The 27,156-nt window shown below is 43.0% G+C and overlaps 1 protein-coding gene across 2 annotated transcripts in view; it reads right to left on the bottom strand.

The window, feature by feature from the left end:
* CAP2 (cyclase associated actin cytoskeleton regulatory protein 2) overlaps positions 1–27,156 on the bottom strand; it is a 212,310-nt gene that overhangs the window by 67,757 nt on the left and 117,397 nt on the right. The window lies entirely within an intron of this gene.

The raw sequence follows: 27,156 nt of genomic DNA, 5'->3' as shown, positions 1-27,156 counted from the left end.
GGTTGTGTAACCACAAAATGTCCATTCACAAATGGCAGCCTCCACAAGGGGACAAGGGGCAAAATCCAGCAGGAGTTACAGAGTATAAAAGAGAAGAGAGACGCCTCTAAGTGTAGCAATATGGTTACATTTAATGAAGATACAACATTTTGCAACTCACATGGTTGATGATTAAAACAGGCACATCTAAGTATGCAGGCATCCGGGGTAAAGCTGTCCACATAGACCATCCTCCTCACCACCGCCTCTCACTACTGTCAGTCTGCAATCATGACCAGGAAGACTACCCTGCAGTAGAGCGATCAGAAAGCGAGGCTTGAAGCTCTCATGGTTCGTAGTGTGGAAGGGATGACATCGATGGCGGTGTGGAGGATGGTCTATGTAGACAGCTTTACCCCGGATGCCTGCATACGTAGATGTGCCTGTTTTAATCTTCAACCATGTGAGGCACCTCTCTTCTCTTTAACACTCAGTTGTGACGTGACGCTACTTGTATATCAAGACATCGCTTGTATATCAAGTCAAAATGTATTAAAAAATGTTGCTTTTCTTGCAAAACGCTCTCAAACCAAGTTACTCTCAAACCAAGGTTTTAGTGTACAGACATAAGCATGCTTTAAAGCAGATGATATAGTAATACATGCCACCCTTGTTTTCAGTACATTTATCATACAGAATGGGCTTACCTAAGTACAAATTCACTGTTATGCTTTCCCAGACAAAGTAAAGATTTAAATCCTCTAACGATGACAACGTCATGACCACGAATTTATTTTACTGGAGCTTTTTCATTCTTTCTGTATGTGTTCACTTGTTGGGCAAAGAGTGATTCACTTAATTTTTGAGTAGAAATTGTGTACAATATAACTCTGGCTAATTTTTAAAGAGTTTATTTACAGCCCTAACTATATTCGGGTGCCCCACTTTTAAACAGCCAAAAAAACCATAATATTTTGGAATGGTTGTCATTTTGATGAAGACCACAGCCTGGAAAATGATGGCCATGAAGGACACAGCCATAAACAATAGGGAAAAAAATCTGTATTTACAGTCTCAAATTACATTAGGCTCAACATTGCATCCCTCATTTTCCATGTCAAAAAATGATGGCTACTATATTCTAGAAACAAACTTAGAACACACCATAGGTATGGTTACAGTGGTTTTTTTGCTTGGTCGAAAAAAGTATTTTTCTAGTTTTGGATATAATGAAAAAAAAAAGAGGCATTAGAATCCCTGTTGGGTTTATATTGCTATCTGAGTCCCCGTTGGGGAAATTTCCCTTTACTTCCTGTCCCAGTGATAGTAATGTCACTGAAACAGGAAGTGAAGTTAAAGGGATACTAAAGGCTTTTTTTTTAATTAAAATGTTTTAATAAAAAAGAAGTTATACTTACCTGCTCTGTGCATCTATATTGCAAAGAAAGGTCTTTTACTGCCTCTTTTGGCAGTCCCCCGCCAATGGTGTCCACTCCTTCCACCTCTGGGTGCCTCCTTAGCAAGCCTGGCCTGCTTCCTCCTCAGAGGAGTTTGACTGACAGCAGCAGGAGCCTATGGCTTCTGTGAAAGGAGGAAGCAAGGATGTGGGCAGGTGCAGAATGGTGCGGTGGCAGTATACACTCAGAGTCTGATTGTAGATAACAGAACTTGTATTAATGCAGATTCTAACAATTCACATCATACCCAGTAGGAGGGCACCCATTCGGGAACACTAAGACCCTTTTCATCCTGTGGTGCTTTTCAGGAGTTTTAGAGCTAAAAATCGCATCTGTAAAGCGCCTGAAAAGCGCCTCTAATGCTACCCCAGTGCAAAAGCCCAAGTGCTTTCACACAGGGGCGGTGCACTTGCAGGATGGGAAAAAAAGTCCATCAAGCCGCATCTTTGGGGCAGTGCAGGAGTGGTGCATAACGCACAGCCCATTGAAATGAATGGGCAGCGCTGCCGAAGCGCCTACAAAGCACTTCTGCAGCGCCACAACACGGGTGCTTTTAACGCTTTCTTCGGCCGCTAGCGGGGGGTTAAAAGCACCCCGCTGGTGGCCGAAAAGCATCGCTATAACAGCAGTAAAGTGCCGCTAAAACTAGCGCTTTACCGCTAACGCCGGCACCGCCCCAGTGTGAAAGTATCCTTACAGTATTTAACAGCAGTTTGTAGCAAAGAAGGTCTCAGATGTGCCAGCAGCATCTGTCTTAAGGGGCCTGGCTGGTCCGCACCAAAATGGAGAAATTCACAGGAAGGATGACATGTTCCTATCCTTTCCTTACTCATTCAGAACCTCTCGCTGCTGCTAATCACTGTCCCTGTCAGAGGGGTGACACACTTTGGGATTTCAATGTAGCAGAGGAAGTGTTGTAAAACATGAAATTCGTTCACTGAATTTCTGGAAGGTTTACCAGGTATTTTTCTGTACTTGCAGCAATTTAAGAGGATAAGCATGAAAAGCAGTACGTATATTAAAGAAATGTACTGCAGATGTATTTTTTTGCCAGCACATACACTATACAGTAAGTTACACTATTATCAATTGTAATACAGCCTCATTTTGTTGAATTGCTGTAATATGTTTTAACTCCTGCAAAGCTATTAAAAAGGATTGGCTCTTTATCTTGATACTAATTGAAAAGGTCTTCCTCACAGCAGAAACAGCCCCTCATTTTCTATGTTCCTATAACCTATTTTTTAGTTCACTCGATAAGTAAATCATTGAGATAAACCAGTAAGATACCAATTCAGCTAATGTATTGTGGTAACACTATCACCAAGGAATGAGTGTGCAATGACAACTCACAAGTCATTCACTGTCCAAGTCACCAGAAGCACAGTATAACTAAGAACCCAACAGCTGGGACTCCAGAATGAGCATGCCTATCAGCGACTGATAATAAAGAGGTACTCAGTTCAAAATGTTTCAGTTGAAAATGAGAAAACCCAGCTGCTGGTCTTTTTATCACCATCGTCTATGTCTTCTGCATTCTTTGCACCTGTTTCACTGTTCAAGTTTTATGTCTTTCATACCACAGCCCTAGATTACTTGCTTAAAATAGCATGACTACAAATGACATGGGCTCTGAATGTACATGCTCTGGAAGAAAACATATATTTATACCAAAGAGTACTGACTGCTCTGAAAAAATATCATGTCCTTTGTATGGCTTTATCCATCAAGTAAATGAACGCTAGTAACAGTTTATTTTTTAAAGCCCATGATTTCCTCAAAGAGTGTCATATCAAGGTCTTGAAACTATTACTAAAAATAAAAAAAATTATATATTTATTTATAGAAAGGGTTCTCATGTGTACTGCCAAGTAATGTACTCTTGCGCCAAGTTCTGACTTCTCTAAGGGCCTGTGTGGACAGGCTTTGGGCTAGCGTCGATGGCATCAGTTTGAGATGCTTTTGAGATCATTCAGAATTCAATGACAGATACAGTGCATCCGAAAAGTATTCACAGCACTTCACTTTTTCACATTTTGTTATGTTATAGCCTGGTGGCTCCAGACTTCTTCCATTTACAGATGACGGAGGCCACTGTGCTCATTGGGATGTTCAATGCTGCAGAAATGTTTCTGTACCTTTCCCCAGATCTGTGCCTCGATATAATCCTGTATCGGAGGTCTGCAGACAATTCCTTGGACTTCATGGCCTGATTTGTGCTCTGACATGCACTGTTAACTGTGGGGCCTTATATAGACAGGCGTGTGCCTTTCCAAATCATTTCCAATCAATTGAATTTACCACAGGTGGACTCCAATCAAGTTTTAGAAACATCTCAAGGATGATCAGTGGAAACAGGATGCACCTGAGCTCCATTTTGAGTGTCATGGTAAAGGATGTGAATACTTACAGTAGCTCACAAAAGTGAGTACACCCCTCACATTTTTGTAAATATTTTATTATATCTTTTCATGTGACAACACTGAAGAAATGACATGTTGCTACATTGTAAAGTAGTGAGTGTACAGCTTGTATAACAGTGTAAATTTGCTGTCCCCTCAAAATAAATCAACACACAGCCATTATTGTCTAAACCGCTGGCAACAAAAGTGGGCCCAATTAGCCATTTTACCTCCCCGGTGTCATGTGACTCATTAGTGTTACAAGGTATCAGCTGTGAATAGGGAGCAAGTGTGTAAAATTTGGTGTTATCGCTCTCACTCTCTCATACTGGTCACTGGAAGTTCAACATGGCACCTCATGGCAAAGAACTCTCTGAGGATCTGAAAAAAAGAATTGTTGCTCTACATAAAGATGGCCTAGGCTAAAAGACTGCCAAGACCCTGAAACTGAGCTGCAGCATGGTGGCCAAGACCATACAGTGGTTTAACAGGACAGGATCCTCCCAGAACAGGCCTTGCCATGATCAACCAAAGAAGTTGAGTGCTTGTGCTCAGCATCATATCCAGAGGTTGTCTTTGGGAAATAGAGGTATGAGTGCTACCAGTATTGCTGCAGAGGTTGAAGGGGTGGGGGGTCAGCCTGTCAGTGCTCAGACCATACGCCACACACTGCATCAAATTGGTCTGCATGGCTGTCATCCCAGAAGGAAGCCTCTTCTTAAGATGATGCAAAGAAAGCCTGCAAACAGTTTGCTAAAGACAAGCAGACTAAAGACATGGATTACATGGATATCATGTGGTCTGATGAGGCCAAGATAAACGTATTTGGTTCAGATGGTGTCAAGACTGTGTGGCGGCAACCAGGTGAGGAGTACAAAGACAAGTGTGTCTTGCCTACAGTCAAGCATGGTGGTGGGAGTTTTGGGAGCTGTGTGAAACGTATCACCTTTTGCCCCTGCCATTGCCTATGTCATTGCTTTTTGTCTCATGATTTTATCTCCTCAATAAACTTTTCTATTTTTGCATCTTATTATTATGGGAGTGCTGCCATCCTAATTTTGTGTATCCATGGTGGTGGGAGTGTTATGGTCTGGGGCTGCATGAGTGCTGCCAGCACTGGGGAGCTACAGTTCATTGAGGGAACCATGAATTCCAACATGTACTGTGACATACTGAAGCAGAGCATGATCCCCTCCCTTCGGAGACTGGGCCGCGGGGGGAGTATTCCAACATAATAACGACCCCAAACACACCTCCAAGATGACCACTGCCTTGGTAAAGAAGCTGATAGGGTAAAGGAGATGGACTGGCCAAGCATGTCTCCAGACCTAAACCCTATTGAGCATCTGTGGAGCATCTTTAAACGGAAGGTGGAGGAGCGCAAGGTCTCTAACATCCACCAGCTCCGTGATGTCATCATGGAGGAGTGGAAGAGGAGTCCAGTGGCAACCTGTGATGCTCTGGTGAACTCCATGCCCAAGAGGGTTAAGGTAGTGCTGGAAAATAATAGTGGGCACACACAATATTGACACTTTGGGCACAATTTGGACATTTTCACTTAGGGGTGTACTCACTTTTGTTGCCAGCGGTTTAGACATTAATGGCTGCGTGTTGAGTTATTTTGAGGGGACAACAAATTTACACTGTTATACAAGCTGTACACTCACTACTTTACATTGTAGCAAAGTGTAATTTCTTCAGTGTTCTCACATGAAAAGATATAATAAAATATTTACAAAGAACACCCCTCACATTTACAAAATGTGGGGGGTGTACTCACTTTTGTGAGATACTGTATGTACATGTGATTTTTATATTCAATCTGTTTATTGAAAAGTATTTTTACATACAAAATTTCATACATAGATGGTATTATCATACCACCAGTCACAATACAATACAAAAAAATATATATATAAAATCGACAATACTTATGAAAGTCACTTTGGCATAGAGGACCTCGTATGCAATACAAGAATACCGCACAAAAAAAGAAGATATGGATAAGACATGTGTTATATGGACCTATATTACTAAATAAACGGACCAATATACTTATATACATATATCAATTAAAAGGGTGCTAAGCACCAATGAGTATTAGAGCACAGTGGACCACCTCCCCTCGAAACTATTAATAGTTATGTAAATAATTCAAATAAATTTCGCGCAATATTAGCAAAGGTGATGTGTATGGTGGGGGCAAAAATGTTGATAAGGTGTCTGTGTTGATAGATAGGGTTAAAGATCTCTATGTTAAAACACGTGCCTATTCCCCCTATTTGACATTGGAGTAAAGATTCTAATATTCAAAGTGAACAACGTGCCAGTGCTGAAATACCAAAAAAAAAAAGAAGAAAGTAAAATAAAAAAAAAAATTATATATAGTGCCAGCAAGTTTAAAATACCATAAATAAATTAACGTGAATAGATGCTGGTGAGTAAAATCTTTGTGTGAAATCCTTATAAAGTTGAATGAATTAATTTAAGTGCAACCCATCAAAAAAGTGTATACCTTATATACATATAAATATCAACAGTGGATTAAAGTATAGTGCAAGGCACAGTTAGATGAATTGTAATTGCACTATACTTTAATCCACTGTTGATATTTATATGTATATAAGGTATACACTTTTTTGATGGGTTGCACTTAAATTAATTCATTCAACTTTATAAGGATTTCACACAAAGATTTTACTCACCAGCATCTATTCACGTTAATTTATTTATGGTATTTTAAACTTGCTGGCACTATATATAATTTTTTATTTTATTTTACTTTCTTCTTTTTTTTTTTTGGTATTTCAGCACTGGCACGTTGTTCACTTTGAATATTAGAATCTTTACTCCAATGTCAAATAGGGGGAATAGGCACGTGTTTTAACATAGAGATCTTTAACCCTATCTATCAACACAGACACCTTATCAACATTTTTGCCCCCACCATACACATCACCTTTGCTAATATTGCGCAAAATTTATTTGAATTATTTATCCATTGAGTGGTTGTGTGAGCACTTTTAATTTTGCTGCAATATTCACATTTATTTATTTAGAGAATTTCTATTCCTTTTATTCCTTTTTTTATACATCTACCAGCGCGAAGGAAATTTTCTATAATTTATTAATAGTTATGGTCTATGGTATTCTGGTCCTTAGCATACAATAGCAACTCCAAAAAAGTGAGAAAAAGAAAAATGAAAAAAAAAAGGAGGGGGGAAAGGGGGGGGGGTAGTAAGAAGGGATGATTAAATTAAGATTAAAATGAAAACAGCCAGAGGTAGGCATCCATACAGAAACTTCACTTAGTCATATTTTGGGCCTACTATGATTCCATAGAAAGATTCTGGATTTCTATTGACTCCCTGAATGTCCTCCAGGTGGCCCATATCTGACGGCATTGTTCATCTATATCCAATTTATGTGCCAAGATGGACTCCATCCTTTCAATACAATCCATCTTTGTGACCTACTCATTCACAGAGGGGAACTGTGTTAAACACCAATGTCACAGTATAACCGATCTCGCTGCTGTCAACCAATGTCTGAAAAGACCTTTTTTGATGCTTTTGAAAGAACCTGGTAAAATATAAAGCAAGGTGGTTTAGGGGGTATTAGGGGCAACCTCCCTGTGAATGTAATATACAGCCGCATAATCCGGTCCCAAAAATTGTGGATTTGAGGGCATGCCCATCAAATGTGCAAGAGCGAGCCCTTAGCAGAATGGCAACGCCAACATATATCAGGTGCATCTGGGTATATACAATGCAGGGACGTTGGACACCGATACCAGTGGGAGAGAAGCTTATAGTTCATCTCTTGGGCTTTAATCACTGAAGACAAACAATGTGTGAGAGTGAATGACTTCTCCCACCCTTCTGCTCTAATTTGGACATTGAGATCATTTGCCCATTTGTTTGTGAATTCCAGAAGATCAGGATTTTTTTTGCAAAAAGAATCTTATATACTGCTGATAGAACAGTCCTTATCAACCCTGTCCTCTGTGCCCACTAACAGGCCAGGTTTGCAAGATAACTGAAATAAATCACAGGTGATATCATTTGCTGCTCAGAGAAGGGACTCCAAGGAGTCTGGATCTCTATTAAGATTATTCATTCATTCATAATATTATTCTATTCATTTAAAGAAATAGAAGACAAAAATTTAGACAATTGCCGATATTCCATCCATTGCATAAATGAAGTCTGTTGTTTAAAAATTAAGTTCAATAGGGGCGAAAGTGTTCCTTGACAAAGAATTCAGCTCACTCTTTGGTGAGACTCCTTGTTCTATGTCAAGAAATGTGTCTGGGCCACCGCAGGTGGAAATTGTGGGTTACAAAATAAAGGTGTCATTGGTCGTGATTGTGAGGAAAGCCCTAGTTGGGAAACCATTTTATCCCAAATACATAGTAAGTGAGATGTGAGAAAAGGTAAAGAGGAGGGTGGGACCCGTTGAGAACCACAAAGAGGCGGGTCTATCCAAGGAAGCGCCTGGAGATCATATTGATTCATCGACTGTTCAATAGAAACCCATTATTTAAAGTGAGAATGATGGAACCAGTTCACCAACCTGGTCAGAACTGCCACAGAATGATAGTAATATAAGTCCGGTGCACCTACACCTCCCTTCATTTTGGGTAGGGATAGGATTGTTCTGTGTAGTCTAGGTCTACTACGTCCCCAAATAAACCTTGAAAAGAAGATATAGATTGTAGTGTGTTAAAGAAATATCTGGAAACCGTAATAGGAATAGTTCGAAAAAGGTACAAGAAACTAGGTATTATGTCCATTTTCACTATGTTAATCCCCCCGAACCATGAATATAAGTTAGTCATTATTTTTGAGATCTTGTAATGTATGTTGCAAAAGAGGAAGATAATTCGTTGAATATAGATGAGCTGGATCAGGGGGAATTCTAATGCCTATAAATTGATTTTTATTTTTTTTATTTTTAGTAAATTTGCAAAGATTTCAAACAAACTTCTTTCACATTTTCATTATGGGGTATTGAGAAAAATAAATAAATCCATTCTATTTAGGAAAAGACTGTAACATAACAAAATGTGGAAAAAGTGAAGCGCTGTGAATACTTTCAAGATGCACTGTACATGGGACCTGCAGTCCACATGCTACTGATCTACATTTGACTTGCTTCAACTGGGTTTAGTATTCACATAGACTTGTATAGGGATGAAAAACCAATTGGTCATAGCAAGTAATTTCAAGCTTATTGTGATACTACCCCTCTCTTCTCTGGTACACTGGAGGAGCACAGAGAATGCACAATATAGATATTGCTATCACAAACTTATTTATTTACTATATTTATCATTTATATTTATATGATGTAGGAGCTCACAAAGAAAACAGTAAACTGTAAGCAAAATGAGGTTGATTTACTATAGTAGTAGAGACTGTTCACTTTGCAAAGCAAAGGATCCCTTTACAAAATGAATGTGTGTACTTAGTAAAAAGGTGAAGCTGTGCTCAATGCAGTTATCTAATCATGTACATGAAAATATCCTGTTTTTTTAAATTTTCCTTGTAGATTATTGGGTGGCTGAGGTGAACACAGCCTCACCTTTAGTAAATCAACTCACAGTGTCCCTGGGCTGTAAGGCAAGAGTACTAACTGTATAGGTAATATACTGGCAATGTAAAAGGCAAATGTGTATACAAAAATACAGAACAGATATTGCGGAATGAGATACCACATAGAGTTGCCTTTGCAGCAAAATGTAACAAACATTTTATTGAAAAAGTAGAAGTCAATTAGCATCCAACCCCCTTGATAAAAAGAACAATGTTGTTTATAAGGCAAATGTCTGCATGATCAGAAAAGTCTTAAATTCTAAAACGGTAGAAAACTGAACAACAAAATAAAGAAAGGAAAGAATTAGATATTTACAATCGTTTTACAGTGGATAAAAGATAATAACATTAGGAGCCTTTAAAGTGATTTTAAAACTTCATACTTTGTTTTATTTTAATGTTTTTAATAATAAATATATTTACCTGCTCTGTGCAATAGTTTTACACAGAGCAGCCCTGATCCTCCTCTTCTGTGGTCCCCCACTGGGGCTCCTGGCTTCTCCTTTATGGCGAATGCTCCCATAGGAAGCCACTTCCTAAGGGGGCACTTGTACCGGCTTCCTCATTTCCGCCCCCTGCTACCTCATCACAGGATTTGATTGACAGCAGCCAACCTTAAGCCTTAGAACCACATCAAGAGGAGTCATCTCGGAAGGTCATAATCCACCTGGTTGACCAACACTGGCATGAGTCTAAAGTTGGCCATAGATGGATCTAAATTTGGCCTGTTCAGCAAGGGCTAGCCAAATTCCGACCCATGTGTGGCCACTCCCGGTTGCCAGAAATATTTTCTCAATAGCCATCAGCTGCTGATCGGTGTATTTTGACAGTGAATAAGTCCTGTTGTCAGTATACAATGACACAGTGGGAGGATTAAAAAAAAATGGAGTCATTTATGGCTAGTCTGAATTAAGAATAGTGTAAACCATATTGGGTAGTCCAAGTATAAAACATCATACATTTCAGACTGGGCAAAGTAGAAAAAAATTGTAAAAGTATTTTGTATTATAGTATATGTAATAGACCTTTGTCTAGTCTTGCCCACTGCACCTAATCATGAGTTATTGTACTATATCTGAAAAGGTGGCTAGTAGGATTGCATTGCAAGTCCTTCTTTTACAAATAAATATATTAAAACGACATTTTAATGCAGCGGCTTTTCAGTAAAACAGTTAAACAACTATCAACTGCATGGAACAGAGTTGTTTACTTTATATTAATGGCTTCAACCTAACCCTTATCTATGATAAGTTGAGAAAGCCTTGCATAACTATTTATGGAATGGTGCTGCAGCTATATATAATTCAACACGTCACAGTAATCCATTTGGTTTCTTCTTAAGGTTGCAGAACAATATTGAAGGGTTAGTTATTTATGTTACAATGATGAGTTTTATCAAATCAAAGTTTCTGGACAAGTGACTGGCCCATGGGGAATGGAGGATAAGAATAAGGGTTCTATTAGTAGCAAGCAAGCAAAAACAGAGAGTTCAATCCTGAACACGAGAAAAAAAAAAAATAAGCAGAGAAGACACAGAAGTGATCTGGATAAACCTCCAGCATGACTGAGGCATGTGCTCTATGAAATGTCTTGTCATTTTAGACAGGGTACAGTTGCTTCAGATTACGTTAGGATCTTTTACATAAACACTTCTGTTTTATTACAGAGTATCTTAAGATTGTTTAGAAGAAGAGGTAAGTGCTGCAATGCCCAATGACTCATCTTGACTCATCCATCGATTTTTGGTTAATTAACTCCTTCAGTAGGTTAGTATCTCAGTATGTCATTTGAAAATCATCACTAGGCATATTTAACAAATTAAAACCAGCAAATTGAAGCCAATCTCCAACTAATACCTTATAAGCAGTTACAGCAAACAGTTTTTTTCTTCTTGGGATAAAAGGTTTTACGTGCATAAATAAAAATTGATCATTGAGCACAACACTGTCAGTAGTAAATGGTTTGTCTCATCCCTGTAACTGATACATCTGGGAACGTGTTCTTGTAAAAACAATAGACTTACTGTCTGGATCACAAGATGAAAATAGAAGAAAGAAAGCCTAAAAAAGAAAACGAATGCAGCCAACACATCTAAGAACTGGTAAGCTGCAATATAATAAGTGTGTGCTTCTGGGTTTAATACTACATTAAAATATAATGTCCTAGGTTATAGGACCCATACACAACTGCAAGTTTTAGGTATGTTCTCTAGCTCCCTCGTTACCTCCTCCCATGCTCGCCTCCAGGACTTTTCCAAAGCCTCTCCAATCCTATGGAATGCCCTACCCCAATCTGTCCGCTTATCTCCTATTCTATTAGCTTTCAGACGATCCCTGAAAAACCTTCTCTTCAGAGAAGCCTACCCTACCCACACCTAACAACTGTATTTTAATTTTCTCCATCAGCTCACCCCCCACGGTTATTACCTTTTGTTTCCACTTGACCCTCCCTTCTAGATTGTAAGCTCTAACGAGCAGGGCCCTCTGATCCCTCCTGTATTGATTTGTATTGTAAGTGTACTGTCTGCCCTTGTGCTGTAAAGCTCTGCGCAAACTCTTGGCGCTATATAAATCCTGTATAATAATAATGTTGCAGGGTGGTGCTTTGAAAAGTGACCTGTTTGCTACATTTTTTATATAATTTCCAGTAAAATGCTTGAGTTTAATGGTAATGGGTGTAAATTGCACCTACAAATGCACATTTACATACAATGCAAATTGAGATGTGAACAGGCCCATAGAGAAAGATACTGGGGCCAGCCGGGCTAGAAGACGGTCAATCTTTCAGTTGGTATTTCCATTGAGGGAGGAACTGAGGTAAACAAAGGAAAATATATGGACTCATTCGGAGTGCCATGTACAGAATAAAACCCATAAATCCAGTATTGCAAGGAGTGCTAACCACAAAAGCTACAGCTGGAAACAAGGACTTCTGTTCCTGCTCAGTGACTCTGAAAGTATTTAAGTCAGTGGGTCAGCATAATACAAGGCACTCAGCAATGCCAACCCCGTAGTTCTTCCATGACAGGTTTACTCAAAATAGATGAACTCAGAAATAGTGTTTTTACTGCCGTGTCACAAAATCATGAAGCACCATCCTAATATATTACAGTATTTATAATGAGAAATATGTTCTTCTGTTAAGTTTTTGGATCAAATAGTAAACCCTTACAATTGTACTTACTGGATGACCCAATATTCTACAGTATTATTTTAATTATTCAGCTGATTAAAGCAAGCATATAAAATGATACTATTACCATGGTACATGTAGCACATTCTTTCGAAGCTCTAAGGTAATGGGGGACATTTATGAACACAGTTGCACCCTACTTACAATCAGCTTTTAGTATGTGCAGCACTCTACATAATACCTACATCTACTATACACTCAAATGTGGAATACAAGAATAAAAAATAAAATTATCTATAAAGTCCACAGTGCAGTCCCAATTAAATTATAAAGATATAATAATGATAACAGCTTTCTTCCATGTGCTCCTCCTAATAGTAGTTCCACAGAATTTTTTTTATGTGTATCCAAAATCTTGTGATATCATGCCAAAAATCCTTCAGCATATCCTTCAACCGTAAAGACCATCAACCATACATATGGAATTATGCTTACCCTATATTATAAACCTCTAATAGAAAGTCCAATGCTGCTTTTTTTTTATATCCCAATGATTTATCTTCCACCAATTCACAATGTTTTTACTTCTAATATATTTCACAATCCAAGAAAACCTCAGCAGGTAAGAAGAAAGGACAGCATAGTGCTTACTATTTCCAAAACGGTATTTAAAAAAGGAATTCCAATATACTCACATGAGAACATAATTTCAATATATACTGAAAAACCCCCATGATATTGTGCACAAAAGGCTTTTCAGCACGTCACATAAATGTGCCTTCCCCCAAACATATGAAAACATGCTCACCCTGCAGCATGGACCTCTTAAGAAATAGACTGTCTAATGCTGCTATAAATGTCTCTAGCGATGGACTCCTTAGGCTCCCAGCATCTCCGTATCTGGTGTATCCAAAGATCACCAAGAACCTCAGCAATCAAGCAGAAGAAAACCTCATAGTGCTCACTGTTTCTCAAATTCTATCAAAATGTAAAGCGTTAAAAATGTACAACTACACACAAAAAAACAAATATTCCAGTGCATATAAAACACCTTTCAACCCTGCCTTTCATTCACCCTCATCTGTACAGCGTTTATCTCCTCCCTGCTGTCAGTGGGAATCAACTCCCAAAAGAAAACGTGATGATGTCACTGGGACTAAGCTCCACCTTACATGTTATGTCCAATTACAGACTTCATCAGAGGATAATTGACTGTCTAGATGTTTGTGTTTGTGATTCACAATTCGTGCAAGCTACATTAATAGGTTGTAATTGAATCATAGCTGTGTGGGAACACTGATAGTTTCAACTCCATTTACAATGTCAGTCAATTTTTTTCTCATTTTTTCTCATTTGTCACAAATGGTGTGAACTGGAGTGCTGCAGTATTAACACAGCGATCTGTCACTTAATTAAGAAGTGATGTGGACCACTTTTTATAATGTCGGAAAATAACTTAAATGTTTTTTCTGAGGGCTAAATTTTAGGAAGATTGCAACAAGTAGGCTAATAAAATTTGCCACACTTTGGCATAACCTGACAAAACAATTGGCACAAAAAGAATGCAAATCTGTTGCATCCCTACGACAGATTAGCAAACCATGGCCCATTTAGGAATGCATCGGCTGTGACTAAACATCCTACAATGAGTTTTATACCATGATTAGTTAATATAGGCACCACCATATACATTGCATCAGTGGCAACAAATTGATTTGTTAGCTTATTCTGCACATTATATGCTCTATAGTTTTATTGGTTAATTGTAGCCTTTTATTAATCCAGTTGCACAGTTTGGTACTTTTCAGACATAAGCACACATTGCACTCTTATGAATACTGTTATTGTCCACTAACAGATTGAGCTGGTACATTGGTATTTTGGTAGCCAAAGTGCTCAAAACCTACTCTATGTTATTATAGTGGATTTTACATTTCAAAGGGCCAGACGCCTACACACATTACTGCAAAGCATATCTTCCAGCTGTCCCAATTTTGTCTGGCCCAGTTCTGATCCCTGAATTGGTAAGGCTTACCGCATATGGCTGTGATCTCAATTGAGTATAGGCATATTAGGTGGCTAAATCGGTTCTTCAGTCAGGTTTAAAATTCATCGCAGGATTCACCCCAGGATCCTGCAATGTCTCCCCACTGTGTGTGCGAGCTGTCCTCCGCTCGATCTATCACAGCGCCGGCTCCTTTCCCTGCGAGCGTCGCAAGGCACGGGGACGGAGCCCGGCGCCAAATTCAAAAAGTGAAAAACACATAATACAATACAGATTACATTACTGTATCAAATTATTTCACCTCCATTTTGCCCCTAGTGCTTTGTCCAGTGCCCTGTATTCAGTTTTATATTATATATACTGTTCTTTCTGCCTGTAAACTTGGGAATTTCTGCAAGTAATTCTAATTTACAGTGGGGACGGAAAGTATTCAGACCCCCTTAAATTTTTCACTCTTTGTAATATTGCAGCCATTTGCTAAAATCATTTAAGTTCATTTTTTTCCTCATTAATGTACACACAGCACCCCATATTGACAGAAAAACACAGAATTGTTGACATTTTTGCAGATTTATTAAAAAAGAAAAACTGAAATATCACATGGTCCTAAGTATTCAGACCCTTTGCTGTGACATTCATATATTTAACTCAGGTGCTGTCCATTTCTTCTGATCATCCTTGAGATGGTTCTACACCTTCATTTGAGTCCAGCTGTCTTTGATTATACTGATTGGACTTGATTAGGTAAAGCCACACACCTGTCTATATAAGACCTTACAGCTCACAGTGAATGTCAGAGCAAATGAGAATCATGAGGTCAAAGGAACTGCCTGAAGACCTCAGAGACAAAATTGTGGCAAGGCACAGATCTGGCCAAGGTTACAAAAAAATTTCTTAAGGTTCCTAAGAGCACAGTGGCCTCCATAATCCTTAAATGGAAGACGTTTGGGATGACCAGAACCCTTCCTAGAGCTGGCCGTCCGGCCAAACTGAGCTATCGGGGGAGAACAGTCTTGGTGAGAGAGGTAAAGAAGAATCCAAAGATCACTGTGGCTGAGCTCTAGAGATGCAGTCGGGAGATGGGAAAAAGTTGTAGAAAGTCAACCATCACTGCAGCCCTCCACCAGTCGGGGCTTTATGGCAGAGTGGCCAGACGGAAGCTTCTACTCAGTGCAAGACACATGAAAGCCAGCATGGAGTTTGCTAAAAAACACCTGAAGTACTCCAAGATGGTGAGAAATAACATTCTTTGGTCTGATGAGATCAAGATAGAACTTTTTGGCCTTAATTCTAAGCGGTATGTGTGGAGAAAACCAGGCACTGCTCATCACCTGTCCAATACAGTCCCAACAGTGAAGCATGGTGGTGGCAGCATCATGCTGTGGGGGTGTTTTTCAGCTGCAGGGACAGGACGACTGGTTGCAATCGGAAAGATGAATGCGGCCAAGTACAGGGATATCCTGGATGAAAACCTTCACCATAGTGTTCAGGACCTCAGACTGGGCTGAAGGTTTACCTTCCAACAAGACAATGACCCTAAGCAGACAGCTAAAATAATGAAGGAGTGGCTTCACAACAACTCCGTGACTGTTCTTGAATGGCCCAGCTAGAGCCCTGACTTAAACCCAATTGAGCATCTCTGGAGAGACCTAAAAATGGCTGTCCATCAATGTTTACCATCCAACCTGAAAGAACTGGAGAGGATCTGCAAGGAGGAATGGCAGAGGATCCCCAAATCCAGGTATGAAAAACTTGTTGCATCTTTCCCCAAAAAGACTCATGACCAGGGGCGTAACTAGAAATAGCAGGGCCCCATAGAAAAATGTTGTATGGGGCCCCCCTGCAAACATCCCCCCCCCCCCACAGCTACCCTAGTGTCAATGCAGCGTGACCTGTGCCACATACAGCGTGACCTGTGCCCAATGCAGCGTGACCTGTGCCCAATACAGTGTGACCTGTGCCCAATACAGCCTGGTCTGCCTGTGCCCCATACAGCCCCACCTATGCAGAGGAAGAGGCAAGCCACCCAGATCAGCAGAGAGCGGGATTGCCCGCTGTAATAGCTTTCATTTGAATTTCCTGTCTTCCCGGGCTCATTGTCACATAGCCCCACCTCTTGGCCCGACGCCTTTGATGACGTCACATGTCGCGCATTGGATCGGCGTTCTGTCTATCAAAGGCACAGGGCCAAAAGGTGGAGCTATGTGAAGTGAGCCCCGGGAACACTGGAAGTTCTAATGAAAGCTATTACATCGGGCAATTCAGCTCTCTGCTGATACGGACAGCTCGCCTCTTCCTTTCCTCTCTCTTCCCCTGGCTGACTGAGACTGTGCCGGCGGTGCTCTTATCCTCACTGGGCCCCACTCGGCTGCGGGCCCCATAGCGCCCGCATGGGTCGCTATGGTGGTAGTTACGCCCCTGCTCATGACTGTATTAGATCAAAAGGATGCTTCTACTAAATACTGAGCAAAGGGCAAAGGGTCTGAATACTTAGGACCATGTGATATTTCAGTTTTTCTTTTTTAATAAATCTGCAAAAATGTCAACAATTCTGTGTTTTTCTGTCAATATGGGGTGCTGTGTGTACATTAATGAGGAAAAAAAATGAACTTAAATGATTTTAGCAAATGGTTGCAATATAAAAAAGAGTGAAAAATTTAAGGGGGTCTGAATATTTTGCAGAATCGAGCGATAGTTATTTGTGGTGAAATTCGTCATCAGACACTGAAAGTAACGACAGCGACAATTCTGCAACTGAGCAAATGTCAGTGTTTTTGATTTGATTACATTATGGAATATATTTTATTATTATTATATTATTATTTGTTATAATTTTTATAGTTATTTATTATAATTTATGATTTAGTGTTTCAAACTTTATTATACTTGGGATGTCTGCTAGACTCTTGTTTGAGCAGATTTAAGTGTGTTATTACTAAGAATTACAGGCCTACAATATAAAACGCCAAATTTCTATGCAAACCAATGTACCACTTTCAGCATCAAAAATCTGACATAATCATACCGCCAGGGAGGTTAAGAGTGAGCCACAAATATGGTGTAAGGTTGTTGTCAGTTGAAATGTTATCATGTTTTAATAAGGCCATAAGTACTTGGTGGTGCCGCTCCAGGCTGAGGTGTAAAGCTCTATTGGCACTCAGGATAATAGGGATGCCAGTGTAAGAGAAACTCATCCAGTGAGCAATGAACATTATAGCCTGAAAATGCCGCTCGCCATAGCTGATCCTGGTGTAGATGTATACATGTGAAAACCTCAGTCAATGCCACTCTTCAGGCCATGCCCCCTGACATGTTTCGCCACACTCACCCGGGCTTAATCATAGTTATGAAGTGTTAAGGCTTGATAGCAAGTAGCATAATAAGGCACTATTCTCCAAAACGGAATAGAATCAAAAGCTTTTTACTTACGGAAAAATGTAAAAAGATTTATTTTATAGAGGATTATGCTGGTATTTCCACTTTACCAAATACAGGTGGTTGCCGGTGTGACAGAGACAAAGGGGCTGATTTACTGAAGGCAAATAGACTTTTCACTTTGCAAGAGAATATGCCCCAGAGCTTGGTGAATAAGGTGAAATACTGCTGACTTCCATCATCCAACCAAATGCAAGTAAAGATTTTGCTTAGTGAATGTGATGACATTTCACTTTCCAGTGAATATCTAATCCTGTAAGGAAAATAAAAAAAATGATTTTTGCTTGAACATGATTGGATGTTGGAAATCAGCAGAGCTTCACCTGATTCACTAAGCACTGAGGAAAATCCACATGCAAAGTGCAGCTTTGCTTTCAAAGTGAACAGTTTGAAATAGTGTGAACGATTTGAAATATGTTTATAGTGTGTCCTATAAACATACATGGCCTTGATGATCCAAAAGCCAGGCAGGCACAGGCAGCAAACTAGTCTGTGTATCTGGAATATTAAATCAGTTAATTCATGGTAGTATTTGAAGTAGAGTATAAACATTCCTTGTTAAAGAAGCAACAATGAATTCTAAATGGACGTTTACCTCGACAAAGATAAAATCAGCTTACTACACATGCTACCCTAATGCGGAATTCCAGCCTGTGGGGAAAAAAATTAAAAGTCTTCAGCTACAAATACTGCATCTGACGACTTTTAATATAACACTTACCTGTCCAGGGAGCCCATGATCTCGGCACTCAAAGTCGATCTGTCCAAAGGCCCTGGTTGCAGGCGCTAGCATCCTTACTAAGGGTAACAGGAAGTGAAGCCTTGCGGCTTCACAGCCTGTTTCCTACTGAGCATGCATGAGTAGTGCTGCGCTTTCTGAATGGTCCCACTGTATCTGGAACCTGCATATCTCCCAGAAGGCAGCAGGGGGGGGAGGAGGAGGAGGGGCTGGAAGTTTGGTAAATTGCTGCACAACAATGTGGCGATCTTACACGGAAGTGGGAGTGGATACCTGGTTTTGTGACAGGCATCCCCCCCCCCCCCCCCGAAAGATGCCAAATGTGGCAGTGGAGGGGGGAAGGAAACAAACAAGCGGAGCTTCCCCTTTTGGGTGGAGCCCAAGCAGTGGAAAAAATTCACTGCTTCATTCGCTGGCATTCACAGAGGAGATCGTTCTCCTCTGTATGCCAGTTTATGAAACTTTGTAGATCGCTTCTCCTTCGGAGGAGTGAAGCGATCTACAAAAGCTTCAAACAGTGGAGAACGGCTCCTGATGCTGGAATCTCATGAGACTTTACGAGATTACAGTACCAGAAATTCACCGAAACACAGAGATGTCAGTTTATTAAGCAGTGATAAATTATTGCTGCTCAATACACGGACAAACAGCGTGGTTAATGTTAATAAAATAAAGAGTCCCCCTACATAATATATATATATATATATATATATATATATATATATATATATATATATATATATATATATATACACACACACACACACACATGTTATATATACATATATATATATATATATATATATATATATATATATATATATATATATATATATATATACACACATTTTATATATATATGTATATATATGTATACACATAAATATGACAGGGGGACATGGTTACTGTCTTGGGGGGTCTGAACAAGGCATTAGGAAGTTAATAATCAGATCCCCCAGGATTCTCTCTTCACTCCCTGATTCTCCACCTCTGAGCTGGTGAATCGGTGAGTGTGAATTCTGACTCAGATTACCAGTGAAGTGCTGAGATCGCAGCTTCATAAACTGGCCGTTTCTGTGTCAGTCAATGAGGATTCTCTGTGTGCGGAGATCATCGGCGGGAGAACACGTTCAAACCTGTTTTCCCCCCGATTATCTCTGTTTCATAAACTGTTTATGGAGTGTGATCAGTGGCGATCCTCTGGATCACCGCTGTTCACTGCTTCATAAACGGACACCTATGAGTTTTTTCCGTTCAACCCAGAGGGTTGAACGGAAAAAAATGTCAGCTCTGGTCAGATCCACTGAACTAATGATTCGACGTTAGTATAGCGATCTCCCCTGCTGAGCTGTTGTGTTCTGACAGGGGGAGGGTCCCCTGCCAAAACACTTCGATCAGCGCTCTCTGCCATTGGCTGAGAGTGTTGATCAGGAGCCAGTCGACTGCTGGTGTTTACAGCATGCTCATCCGACAGAAGCCAGCCAAACGGTTGGCTTCTATCAGGCCGGCTGCCATACACACTGGCTGTATGTATGGTAGATATAAGCATATAAAAATCACAAATGTTTTGATGTTTGAGGAAAAAATGTAAGAAATGAATCAGATATACTCCTGACAAAACATGGTAGCAGTAGTAAGAGTTTAATCATTGGTCTTAGATGTGGGATAATATCATGGTGAGGAAATTGTGATAACTCGCTACTTTTAAAGAATAATTGTGCGATTAGCGGAGTTATCTTTTAAATTATCCCTTCCTTTTTGTATAGTATACTTTGCTGTGCCCATTCCTACGAGGTCTTTGATGCGTGGCACATCTTTTGTCTTGTTTGTTGTATTTGGTGTGTTCACTGTTCCCCCCTCCTGTTTTGGTGCTAGATGGAACAGTCCCTCTAAACTCTACTTTTCTCTGTTGCTCAGTTTTTAGTTTCCCTTTCCAAACAAAGCAGGGCCTAGAAAAGTCATTGGCTTCTTACACTTCAAAAGACTAGAAAAACATTCTTTGTACTGCACTTATCTTAAGTAAAATTACATTGGATCTGACTTCTGTGTCTCGCTGAAGTTAAAAGAGTAGTGCAGGAATATAAAATAATAAAAAATTATACTCACCTAGATGGCTGCAGCATGAAACCAATCCTGCAGCTTTCCCCTGCTGGTTCTAAACTGAGAACTGAGCGATCAAAGACCACTGATCACTTAGTTTTCAGGTCTACTCTGAGCACAAAGCAGAGACTGTCATGCACCTCTCTGTGTTCTGCCCCTCCAGTGCTCATTGGTTGTTGCAACCAGGCCCGGGCTGGGACAAAAAATAGGCATTTTGGATTGAGCAGCCCATAACATGTTAACTGGCCCCTTCCCAACTCTCCACCCTGACGGATCCCCCAGGAGAGGGGAAGGGGGAACCCGGCAGAGGTGTGGGGGGGGGGAGGCGAGGGGGACCAGGAAAGAGCATGGGGGGGTGGAGAGCACAGGGGGGCAGTGAAGAGCATGGAGGGATGTGGAGAGCACGGGGGGCGGAGAGCATGGGGGGATGTGGAGAGCACAGGGGGGGCGGAGAGCATGGGAGGATGTGGAGAGCACAGGGGGGGGCGGCCGGGAGCATGGAGGATATGGAGAGCACAGGGGGGCTGGTGGAGAGCATGGGGTGAGGTGGGGAGCATGGGGGGAGGTGGAGAGCATGGGGAGATGTTGAGAGCATGGGGGGAAGCGGAGAGCATGGGGGAATGTGGAGGACACAGGGGGGCAGTGGAGAGCATGAATGAATGTGGAGAGCACAGGAGAGGTGTGGCGGAGAGCATGGGGGGAAGTGGAGAGCAAAGGAGAGCAGCAAAGAGCATGGGGGGAGATGGAGAGCACAGGGGGGCTGCAGAGAGCATGGGGGGTGGTGGAGAGCACGGGGGCGGAGAGCACAGGGGGGCAGCAGAGAGCATGGGGGAATGTGGAGAGCACAGGGAGGGGGGTGGCAGGGAGCATGGGGGAGGTGGAGAGCACAGGGGATGCAGCAGAGAGCATGGGGGAATGTGCAGAGCACAGGGGGGTGGAGGAGAGCATGGGGGAATGTGGAGAGCATAGGGAGGGGGCAGAGAGCATGGGGAGATGTGGAGAGCACAGGGGGCTGGCGGAGAGCATCATGGGGAGGTGGACAGCATGGGGGGCAGCGGAGAGCATGGGGAAATGTGGAGAGCACAGGGGGGGTGGAGAGCATGGGGGAACGTGGAGAGCACAGGGGGGTTGGTGGAAAGCATGGGAGGATGTGGAGAGCACAGGGGGGTGGCGGAGAGCATGGGGGGAGGTGGAGAGCATGAAGGGAGGTGGAGAGCACAGGGGGGTGGTGAAGAGCATGGGGTGGGGTGGAGAGCACAGGGGGGGGGTGGAGAGCATGGGGGAATGTGGAGAGCACAGGGGGGTGGTGGAGAGCATGGGGGATATAGAGAGCACAGGGGGGCAGCGGAGAGCATGGGGGGATGTGGAGAGCACAGGGGAGCTGGCGGAGAGCATGGGGGGAGGTGGAGAGCATGGGGAGATGAGGAGAGCAGGGGGGCAGCGGAGAGCATGGGGATGTGAAGAGCACAGGGGGGTGTGGTGGAGAGCATGGGGGGAGGTGGAGAGCACAGGGGGCAGCAGAGAGCATGGAGGGAGGTGGAGAGCACAGGGGTGCAGCAGAAAGCATGGGAGGAGGTGGAGAGCACGGGGAGTGGAAAGCACAGGGGGCAGCGGAGTGCATGGGGAAGGTGGAGAGCACAGGGTGGCAGTGGAGAGCATGGGGGAATGTGGAGAGCACAGGGGGGTGGTGGAGAGCATGGGGGAATGTGGAGAGCACAGGGGCGTGATGGAGAGCATGGGGGTATGTGGAGAGCACAGGGGAGTGGTGGAGAGCATGGGGGAATGTGGAGAGCACAGGGGGGGTGGTGGAGAGCATGGGGGAATGTGGAGAGCACGGGGGGGCAGGGTGTGGCGGAGAGCATGGGGGGAGGTGGAGAGCACAGGGGGGCAGCCGAGAGCATGGGGGAAGGTGGAGAGCACGGTGGGTGATGGAGAGCATGAGGGGATGTGGAGAGCACAGGGGGGGCGGCGCAGAGCATGTGGGAATGTGGAGAGCACAGGGGGGGTGGCGGAGAGCATGGGGGGAGGTGGAGAGCACGGGGGGCAGAGAGCACAGGGGGCAGAGGAGAGCATGGGGGAATGTGGAGAGCACAGGGGGGTGGTGGTGATCATGGGGGAATGTGGAGAGTACCGGGGGGTGTGGCGGAGAGCATGGAGGGAGGTGGAGAGCACGGGGAGGTGGAGAGCCCAGGGGGGCAGCAGAGAGAAGCAGGATAGGAGGAGCAGTGGGGACAGCTGCATATAGAAGAATCATTCTCTCCATCTTCCTCTTGCAGTCTTGCCTGATTCTCCTCTACCCCTCGCAGGTATTCAGAGACTGCAGGAGGAAGATGAAAAGAATGATTGTTCTATATGCAGCCGCCCCCACTGCTCCTCCTATCCAGGTTACAGGGGGGCTGCAATCACGTTTTCTCTTACCGGTCGGCTCCATGGTGTCTGCTATAGCTCTTCCCCCTTCGCAGTCACGCCCCCTGGCACCGGCGGCTGACCTATATGGGCGAGGCCGTAGGTGTCTCATCTAGCTTCTCCCCTTTCATGTTTCCATCCCCCGGCACTGATGGCTGAGCTTAACTGCCAGCCGAGGAGAAGCTGGGTGAGCGGTGCAGGCTCAAAGAGCAGCCCAGCTGCCTTGGGCCCCGCAAGGACTGGCAGCCCCGGCCCACTGGGCAAGTGCCCAGTTAGGTTTATGGCCAATCCGGGCCTGGTTGCAGCCATCTTAGGCTCTCAGAGGGACGCTGAGAAGCTGAGCCAGCTTCAGGTCAGACATCTGGGTGGATCCTGACATTATTGGATCCTGAACAAGCTCTGTGACATCAGCCCACAACAGACTTTAGTCCGCTGTTAGCAGAATCTGGGTCACAGGAGTGCAGAACTAAGTGCACTCCTATGACCCACAGAAGAATGGCCAAACGAGCTTTGAAGGACTGACGTAACGCATAGGGCAGAGCTTTTTGTCAGTTGTGTGCTTTGAATAGAGGCCATTCCCCTGTTCCATTGCTGCTGCAGCACGATCCATTGACTCCCTGAACTGTCAGCCCGAGGCTCTCGCTTAGTGTTGAGCCGTGGGTATAACTCGCTGTTTTAATTCAGCACACATAGTACTCTGTGAAGCGTTTTTATTGTTTTTAATAAAGAGACCTGATCAGTATTTAAATAGAGAGCACTTTTGGGTCATCTTTTTGTATTTTCATGAGCTGCATCAGTGGTAAATCTGACTTGAAAAAGGAGGGGAATCCACACTGAATGTTTGTCGCTTACAGCTGATCCAAGCTATTTAAAGGGAAAAATGCATGTTTTGACCTTTCAACCTAAAGATACATATCTTAAGGTGAGCGGTCAATCTGTGTGGTGGTTTGTTCCTGTCCTAATTGATGATTGATTACACTCTGCCATGGCCCTGTCAGGTTTCGTTTGCCATGTGTGTCCCATTGGGGTTCATTTCACTTCCTGTCCCATAGCCAAAACAAGAGGTGCTAAGAAATCCCTCCAAACTGGGGAAATCCCTGGTTGTCATCAGGGTCATCAAAACTAGTGTCTCCGTTGAAAGATTTCTCATTACTAATCCATAATATGAGAATTTCTTCAGTAAATATGACAAATACAGAGGTCACCCTTAACGGGGGCATCAGCAGCAATGAAAACTGACAGGTGTTCTAATCCCTCTCCACTCGATCCAAAACTAGAAGGGGAAGTGAGGAGAGGAAGAGGCGAGCTGTCCGTATGAGCAGAGAGCTGTAATAGCTTTCATTAGAATTTCCTGTGTTCCCGGGGCTCACTGTCACATAGCCCCACCTCTTGGCCTGGTGCCTTTGATAGAAAGAACACCGGTCCAATGCGGGACATGTGATGTCATCAAAGGCGCTGGGCCAAGAGGTGGGGCTATGTGACGGTGAGCCCCGGGAACACAGGAAATTCAAATGAAAGCTATTACAGCTCTCTGCTCGTGTGGACAGCTCACCTCTTCCTCTCCTCACTTCCCCTGGCTGGGGGACTGTGCGGGAGGTGCTCGCCCCCCCCACTCTGAGGCAGCCCCACGCTCGCCAACAGCCATTTGAGGGCTGCAGTATGCATTCCTCATCCTCCCCGGTAGTTCTGCCACTGGCCCGCCTCTTCCTCTGCACAGGTGAGGCTGCATTGTGCACGGGTCATGCTGCATTGGGCACAGGTGAGGCTGTATTGGACACAGGCAGGCCACGCTGCATTGGGAACAGGTGAGGCTGTATTGGGCACAGGTGAAGCTGCATTGGGCACAGGTGAGGCTGCATTGGACACAGGTGAGGCTGCATTGGGCACAGGCAGGTCACACTGCATTGGGCACAGGTCACACTGCATTGGGCACAGGTGAGGCAGTATTGGACACAGGTGAGGCTGCATTGGGCACAGGCAGGTCACGCTGCATTGGGCACAGACAGGTGAGGCTGCATTGGGCACAGGTAAGGCTGCATTGGGCACAGGTGAGGCTGCAATGGGCACAGGCAGGTCACGCTGCATTGGGCACAGGCAGGTGAGGCTGCATTGGGCACAGGTGAGGCTGCATTTGACACAGGTGAGGCTGCATTGGGCACAGGCCACGCTGCATTGGGCACAGGCCACGCTGCATTGGGCACAAGTAGGCACAAGTGAGGCAGTATTGGGCACAGGTGAGGCTGTATTGGGCACGGGCAGGCCACGCTGCATTGGGAACAGGCAGGCCACATTGGGCACTTGTCACGCTGCATTGGGCACAGGTGAGGATGATTGAAGCGCTAACACCAGGTGCTTGGAGTTTCTTTATCTGTTGATCGTTAAACTTTCTGGAATACATTGCTATTGTGGTGTAGGATCTGGGCCTGTTGTCCCTCCATCCCTTTTCTTTCTTTCTTTCTTTCTTTCTTTCTTTCTTTCTTTCTTTCTTTCTTTCTTTCTTTCTTTCTTCCTCCATCCCTCATTCATCTCAGACTCGAGCCACGCCCTTTGAGCCACACCCACTATTTAATTTAAGCCCCACCATTTTTGTTGTGGGGGGGCTGTTTGCAGGGGGGGCCCATACAACATTTTGCTATGGGGCCCTGTGATTTCTAGTTACGCCCCTGAGCCCCTGCCATTGAAATCAATGGGCAGTGCTGCCGAAGCACCTATTAAGCACTTCGGCAGCAGCGCTTTGTGGGCGGCTTTAACCCTTTCCTCGGCCGCTAGCGGGGTTAAAAGCGGTGCTCTAGCAGTGTGAGAGGGGTCTAAAAGATATCCTTCCAACTGCCCAAAGCTAGGAAATGTGCATATACTGTATATTGTAACATGCACTCATGTGTTACTAGTGATGAGAAAGTAGTACCATATACATAGGAAAATTCTCTTGCCTTTTTTGTCTTTGTTCTGGCAAGCTGTTAGTCTCTATGGCAACAATAACTGTTTCACTCAACTCATTTAAAATCCTTCATAACTGAGCTTATTCATTCTGTTATGCTCTTTTCTTACACTAATGACAAGTAAACTGTACTTGCTTTCTATTAAATGTTCTTGTTTTTTTTTCTATTTAACATTAAGCCAATTCGGGGTCAAAATACATTAGCTTCAAGTTTGGCAATGGCATTCTATTTCCACAACCTAAATTGGCATTAACCCTGCAAATGCAAAAAAGATAAACATGCAGAAACTCTGAAGCAACCGAGGTCATTGCAAGGACGAGTACAAGATGTTTGTTCACAAAGCAGGACATACTCAGCTCAGGCGACACCTTATACCAAAGGACCTACTTGACATACAATAGACCTGATTTCTTTAGAGAATTCTGATAGAAACGTTTCTGGGTGGTCTAAATTCTAAAAACAGACTTTTCCAGACTGTTGTGATCACAATCAGTGAGATTTTTCCATAATGATATACTTCAAATAAAGTTATTCTTGATACAACTACTTTTAGCATACTAGGATGTTATGACATCTAGAAACAAGCAAGTTTATTTCAATTAAACTTGTCATGAGAGAAATAAGGGGGTGACCTCCATCTGAAATCTCCTTCTGAAATTGCTAGCTGACTGGCTGTTATAACATGTCTGACTTTTGGTCAATGACCAGAGCAAGTATGCAGATCAGGAAAGTCAAAGAAAAAAAGTATTTCACTGCATGCTTGTTCTAGGTCAGAGAATTAAAGAATTGAAGCAAGAGGTTCAGTATTATTGGCAACAATAATATGCAATGACACCCCTATAAAGTATATAGGCAAAACAGTGGCTTAGGCAGGCCATAGACAGTGTGAATTTCTTTCCTGCAACCACGAGTTTCAGGAAAGAAATTCACACACTTTTCCCATCAATACAGACAGTGCTGACAGG

This window comes from Aquarana catesbeiana, linkage group LG05 (assembly GCF_042186555.1).
Source record: "Aquarana catesbeiana isolate 2022-GZ linkage group LG05, ASM4218655v1, whole genome shotgun sequence".
Classification (NCBI taxonomy): domain Eukaryota; kingdom Metazoa; phylum Chordata; class Amphibia; order Anura; family Ranidae; genus Aquarana; species Aquarana catesbeiana.
This window is presented reverse-complemented; position numbering and strand designations above follow the sequence as displayed.